The sequence below is a fragment of the Gossypium hirsutum genome, chromosome A13 (genome assembly GCF_007990345.1).
Source record: "Gossypium hirsutum isolate 1008001.06 chromosome A13, Gossypium_hirsutum_v2.1, whole genome shotgun sequence".
NCBI lineage: Eukaryota > Viridiplantae > Streptophyta > Magnoliopsida > Malvales > Malvaceae > Gossypium > Gossypium hirsutum.
In genome coordinates this window covers 100080380-100087800 of record NC_053436.1, presented here as the reverse complement: position 1 = coordinate 100087800, position 7421 = coordinate 100080380, and the positions used below count along the sequence as shown (strand labels likewise).

Sequence of the window (7421 nt, the reverse complement as noted above, 5' to 3'; positions counted from 1 at the left end):
TGAAATAAGGTTAAACAATGGTTGAACTCATTACCACGACGGTCAATCACTACTTGGGAACAAATGACCGAAAATTTTTTGCTTAAATATTTTCCACCGGCTAAGACAACAAAGTTAAGGAATGATATCTCTTCTTTTGTGCAGATGAATTTAGAAACACTTTATGATGCTAAGACAACAAAGATTTATTGAGAAGGTGCCCTCACTATGGGTTACCTCTTTGGCTACAAGTTCAAACTTTCCACAACGGTTTAAATCCCTTAACTAGACAAATGATCGATGCAGTTACCGGTGGAACCATCAATAATAAGACACCTGAAGATGCTTATGAGTTCATAGAGGAGATGTCATTGAAAAATTATCAATGGCAAGTTATGAGAACAAAGCCGACCAAAACAGACGGCATTTTTAACGTCAACTCGATTACTATGCTTTCAAATCAGGTAGAACTCTTGAACAAAAAGATTGATGGTTTATTTGGTTCTAGGCAGGTACATCCAGTAATGCAGTACGATGCAAGTGGAGGTGGAATAAGCAATTCAGAATACCCACATATGGCCCCAACATGGAGAACGAACAAATGAATTATATGGGTAATAATCCTCGACCTCAAAATAATCCTTACAGTAACACTTACAATGCAGGTGGGAGGAACCACCCAAATTTCTCATGGGGAGGCCAAAAGAATCAAAGACCACCATTTCCTCCAGGCTTCCAACAACAACCTTACTAGTAGGAGAAAAAGTTGAACCTTGAGGAGATGATGACAAAGTTTATTTCAGTGGTAGAAATTTATTTTCAGAACACTGAAACTACACTCAAAAATCAGTAAGCATCAATTCAAGGGCTCGAGAATCAAATTGGACAATTAGCTAAGATGATTTCAGAAAGACCACCAAGAAATCTACCTAGTAACACCGAACCTAATCCAAAAGAGAATGTAAAAGCAGTTACACTAAGGAGTGGGAAAGTGTTAGCTAAATCTGAAAAGAAGCTACCACAAGAAGTTGACAGAAATGAAGATGATGAGGTAAAACCCGAAAACAATGAAAAATCGGTGTTGAGGGAATATAAACCACCAATCCCGTATCCAGCAAAGTTAAAGAAAGACCGCATGGATGCACAATTCGATAAATTTCTTGAACTTTTTAAATAGTTGCATATTAACTTACCTTTTGTTGAAGCTATCTCGCAGATGCCTACATACGCAAAATTTTTGAAAGAGCTTCTAACCAATAAGAGGAAGAGGAATGCTCGGCCATACTCCAAAATAAACTGCCAACCAAACTGAAAGATCTAGGAAGTTTTACTATTCCCTACTTAATTTGTAGTTTAAATGTTGAAAAGGCACTAGCTGATTTAAGCGCTAGCATTAATTTGATGCCTTACAAAATATTCAAACAATTTGGCCTTGGGGAGCCAAAACCTACTAGGATGAGTATTCAATTAGCTGATAGATCTGTTAAATATCTTAGGGGAATTATTGAAATTCATATTCCTTGTTGATTTTGTTGTGCTGGACATGGATGAGGATGTTGAGGTGCCTTTAATTTTAGGTCGTCCATTTTTAGCCACTGCTAAGGCTGTTATTGATGTGGGTGACGGTAAATTTGTGCTTAGGGTAGGTGACGAAGAGCTTATTTTTAAAATTTATGATGCCATGAAATTTTCTAGAGAACAAGATGAATCTTATTATTTTATTGATTCCATTGATCATGCTACTCAAGATTCTTTACAGGAAATCATACATAAGGACATGTTAGAACTGTGTCTTGCCCAAGGAGGGGAGGTAAATAATGATGATTATGCGATAGGTAAGACAAAAGGCTGAACTAAATTCTAATGAGCCTTCACTGAGACAGAAGAGTTATGAGGGTATTGAGGTAAACAATAAATTAAAATTAAACCCTCTGTTGAAGAACCTCTTAAATGGAAATTGAAGCAACTACTAAATCACCTAGAATATGCATTTCTTGGAAATAATTCCACATTACCAGTGATCATTGCTTTAGATTTACAGCCAACCTAAATGGATGCATTACTTCAAGTATTGAAAAAGCATAAAAGAGCTATAGCTTGGAAGATTTCTAACATAAGAGGGATCAGTCCTTCTTTCTGCACACATAAAATTTTAATGGAAGATGAATATAAACCTTGCGTGCAAGCTCAAGGACGACTGAATCCTAACGTGAAAGAAGTAGTAAAAGCTGAGGTAAATAAACTTCTAGATGCTGGAATTATTTATCCTATTTCTGACAGTTTTTGGGTGAGTCCTATGCAGGTTGTCCCTAAGAAAGGAGGCATGACTGTTGTGGCTAATGAAAAGAATGAATTGATCCCAACATGAGCAGTCATGGGATAGAGAGTTTCCATTGACTATAGGAAATTAAACGATGCCACAAGAAAAGATCACTTTCCCTTACCATTCATTGATCAGAAGTTGGAAAGATTATCTGGGCATATGTATTATTGCTTCCTAAATGGACTCTCTGGTTACTTCCAAATCCCAATAGCTCCTGAGGACCAAGAGAAAACGACATTTACAAGTCCATACGGTCCATTTGCTTATCAATGAATGCCTTTTGGGTTATATAATGCCCCTGCTACGTTTCAACGATGCATGTTGGCCATTTTTTATGAACTCGTAGAAGACATTATGGAGATATTTATGGATGACTTCTTGGTATTCAGTAACTCTTTCCATATTTGCCTTAAAATATTAAAACCAGTCCTAATGAGATGTGAGGAAACGAACCTTGTACTGAATTGGGAAAAATGTCACTTCATGGTTCGTGAATGGATTGTGTTAGGTTGCAAAATTTCTAGCAAGGGGATTGAGGTTGACAAAGCAAAAGTTGAAACTATTAAGAAATTACCTCCCCCTAATTCAGTTAAAGCTATTCGAAGCTTTTTAGGTCATGCTAGATTTTATAGAAGATTTATTAAAGATTTTTCTAAAATAGCTAAACCTTTAACAAATTTACTAGAAAAAGATGTACCTTTCAATTTCAGTCAGGAATGTTTAGAAGCATTTAATACTCTTAAGGATAAATTAATTACTGCTCCAATTGTAGTTACACTTGATTGGAATTTACCCTTTGAACTAATGTGTGATGTGAGTGATTTTGCAATAGGTGCGGTTCTTAGACAGTGAAAAGACAAGCATTTTCAACCGATCTATTATGCTAGCAAGACATTGACAGCCACACAAGAAAATTATACGACCACCGAGAAAGAATTGCTGGCTATGGTTTTTGCATTCGATAAATTTAGACCATATTTAATATTATCTAAAGTTGTCATTTACACTGACCATTCAACACTTCGATATCTCCTTACTAAAACAGATGCAAAACCTCGGCTAATAAGATGGATTTTATTATTGCGAGAATTAGATTTAGAAATCCAAGATAAGAAGGGAGAAGAAAATCTAGCAGCAGATAATCTATCTAGATTAGAAAACCCACATCTCAAGAAGCTTGATGAACACGAGATAAATAAGTCATTCCCTAAAGAACAACTCTTTGCTATATCTAACTCTGAGGAACCTTGGTTTGTAGACATTGCAAATTATTTAGCTGCTAATGTTACACTAAAAGGGTTGACACATCAGCAAAAGAAACGATTCTTCACTGATGTGAAAAACTATTTTTGGGAAGATCCTTTTCTTTTTCTTATCTGTGCAGATCAAGTAATTAGAAGATGCGTCACTGATAAACCGTAATTTATACATATTTTTACCCCATGCTTAACACATTTTATGGATGATTTTTCCTTAGAATTGGTGAATTCGATGCTCCTAATGCCTTAATTTCATGTTTTATACTTAGTTGAGCATAAGAGAGCGAAAGGAACGAGAAACGGGCCAAAAATGGAGAAAATGGGCTAACGTACGAAATCAACACAGCCTGGACTTCCTTACACGGGCAGACCACACGGTCGTGTCAATTTTTCAGAATCGAAGCACGACTCACACGGGTAGAACACACGCCCGTGCCATTCTAACAGGCTCGAGCACGACCTGAAGTAATCGCACACGAGCGTGTCCCAGCCGAGCCCAGGTTGAGTCCAATTTGGAAAAGGCCAATTTTGATGGTTCTTAGGCATTCCAAAGCCTATAAATACACCATAAAGGACGGGGGAAAGGGGGAGGCACAGGGAGAAATGAAGGAATTACTCGAAGAAAGCGATTGATCCATCTCAAAAGTCGAATTCATCATCAAGACTGAAGATCTCCCCTCAATTTCCTTTCAACAGTTTTGGGTTTTCTTTATGTTTTGTATTCATTATTCTTCTGAGATGTTTTCCTTTTTAGTTATGAACTAAATCCCCTAAATACCTAAGGGGAATGAGACCTAAGACGAATCTTGTTATTATTTTCTGAATTGTATGATAAATATTTGGCTTGTTCTTAATTATGTGTTCTTAATTCTTGTCTTGATATTCCAGGATATTGATTCAAGTTAAGCTCTTATTCAGAGGAGGAATAGACCCTGTCTAAGAGTACATTTGTCATAATTAAGCGGAGTTGGTTGTGTGCCTAGAGATAGGGTGACAAGATTTTGTCGGATTAGGGTGAAACCTAATAAGGGGATCCATAGATCGAGTTAATGCAACCCTAGGAAGTTAATTAGAAAGAGATTTCAATTATTCAACCTAGGGTTAGACGTTGTTAGTCTCGAGAGAGATAATAATATAACTTAGGGATTTCTACGGATCAAGTCAAATGAATAAATCGTCCGATTCGGAGTCAGAATAACAAGTGAAGTCTAGGTGGATTTTTCCTTAGGTATTGTCTTAAGTCAATCGTTTTCCAAAAGTAATCCCCCAATTCTATTTTCTGTGAATTCTTAGTTTAGTTAATTAATTAGTTAAAACAGAACCCCTTATTCTTAGGCTAGATAATAAAAAGACAGTCATTACTAGTACTTTTAGTTCCTTTGGGTTCGACAATCCAGTCTTGCTAAAGCTATACTACAGTTCGATAGGTACACTTGCCTATATCGTGATAATAGTTAGTTTCAAGAACGATTAATTATAAATTTATAAAACTTATCACACAAAATCATGTATCAAGTTTTTGGCGCCGTTGCCGGGGAACTAAGATATTAGGAACACTCAATTTTTATTACTTTAGCCATTTATTTTAATTGCAAGTTAATTTTATTTTTATTATTTATTAATTTACTTTCTCTTTCTCTTGGCAGGTTTTTATAGTTTATGACTAGAAGAAACCCGTTGGAACCACTACTTTTTGACGAAGAAATCGATCGAACAGCTCGCAAAAACCGAAGAGAAATAAGGTGAAGCCTAAGATATACAAAGGAAGAGCAAGAGGATGATATCTCAACCACAACCGAGGAGATGGCTGAAAACCAAGAAAATCTGCTACCTCCAGCAATTGCTGTTAATCAAAATCCTGCTCCGCGCACTATGTATGATTATGATAAACCTAATTTAACAAGAACTGAGTCAAGTATAGTTAGGCCTGCTATTGCTGCGAATAATTTTGAACTAAAACCTAACACTATTCAAATGATACAGCAATTTGTTCAGTTTGATGGTTTGCAGGACGAGGATTATTACCCATGTAATTTAATGGCATTTCTGACGATGCCATTCGTCATCGGTTATTCCTTTTTTCATTGAGGAACAAAGCTAAACAGTGGTTGAACTCGTTTCCACGAGGGTCAATTACTAGTTGGGAAAAAATGACCGAAAAATTTTTATTAAAATATTTTTCACTGGCTAAAATGGCCAAATTACGTAATGATATCTCTTCATTTGTGTAGATGGACTTAGAAACTCTTTACGATGCATTGGAGAGATACAAGGACCTATTGCGAAGGTGCCCTCACCATGGATTACCTCTATGGTTGCAAGTTCAAACATTCTACAATGGTGTGAACCCCTCGACAAGACAGATGATTGATGCAACAACCGGGGGAACCATCAATAACAAAACACCTGAAGAGGATTACGAATTTATTGAAGAGATGTCACTGAATAACTATCAGTGGCAAGTAATGAAGACTAAGCCAACTAAAACAGCAGGCGTTTATAACGTTGATTCGGTTACTATGCTGTCAAACCAGGTAGAACTTCTAAATAAAAAGATTGATTGTTTACTTGGTTCTTCGCAGGTTTATCCAGTAATGCACTATGAAGTCAGTGGAGGTGGATCAAAAAATTCAAAAAAACAATCTTATGGCCACAGCATGGAGAACGAACAATTAAATTACATGGGTAATAATCCTCGATTTCAAAATAATCTTTATAGCAATACTTATAATGCAGGTTGGAGGAACCACCCGAATTTTTCCTGGCGTGGTCAAGGGAATCAAAGGCCACAGAATCCTCCGGGTTTTCAACAACCACTATATCAACAGGAAAAGAAACGAAACCTTGAAGAGATGCTATTTAAATTTATCTCGGTGTCAGAAACTCGTTTCCAGAACACCAAGACAACACTTAAAAATCAACAAGCGTCGATCCAAGGGCTCGAAACTCAAATAGGCCAGCTGATACATGCACAGATAGGGTGAAATTTATTAGAGTCCAATCATCAAAATTGCTAATTTTCAGGCTTAGGAAATCAGCAGACTTTCAACAACTTTTTGGATGGGATCCTGGCATTTCTGAGTTGAAATGTCTAACGCATTTTGAATCACTCGATTTTGAGTTCGGGAGCTCAAGTTTTGACCGTTTTAGTGAAGACTGCGCGAGCAGAATTTCTGAACGGGATTATGACGGGAATTACAAGTTTCGGGCTTTTAATTCGAGTTTAAATCATATTGGGTTTGGGTTTTGGGCTTAATTTTTGTTATATATGAGCCCAATATTTTATTTATCAGGTCTTATTATTTTATTATTGTTTTATTCCGAATTTTTTATGATTATTAAGTATTCTAAGTTATTTAGGAATTTTATGTTAACAAGAAAGTTTAATTTAAAACTACTTCTTGTTTAGATTAAATTAGAGTTTTATTTAGATAGCCTATATATAAGCCTTTGCATTGTACACAAAACAGACACTTCATTATTATTCTATTTCTCTTTTGAGTTAATAAATTCTCTCTAAGTTTTTCTTTTAAAGAATTTCTCTTGAGTTTGTTTTAGAAGAGTTTTAACAATCTTTTTAGATTGTGGGGATCATCTTCAAATTTTTTCTTGCCAAGGTTTTTATCTTGGAGGGGAAATTAGAGTCGCTTGAAGGGGGTTGTGGATTCTTCGTGTTTCTAAGGCTTCTTAAGACTTCTACACGCCACATTCTATCTTTCCATTTATCTTCTTTATTCACTTCTTTAATCTTTGATTTATTATTTTATCTTAGTTATTTGTTTTAATTTTTTTTTATCTAACTTGGATTTAATTTCGTTTCAGGTTGTATCAAAAATCCAAGTTTCTTTCCGAACGTTTAG

The 7421-nt window shown here is 35.8% G+C and overlaps 1 non-coding gene across 1 annotated transcript; it reads right to left on the bottom strand.

Annotated features, from left to right (window-relative positions):
• Positions 1-5760: 5760 nt before the first annotated feature.
• Positions 5761-5866, bottom strand: LOC121212927 (small nucleolar RNA R71). The gene has a single exon (XR_005908299.1). It is a non-coding gene; the product is annotated as a small nucleolar RNA R71 (small nucleolar RNA).
• Positions 5867-7421: the final 1555 nt, after the last annotated feature.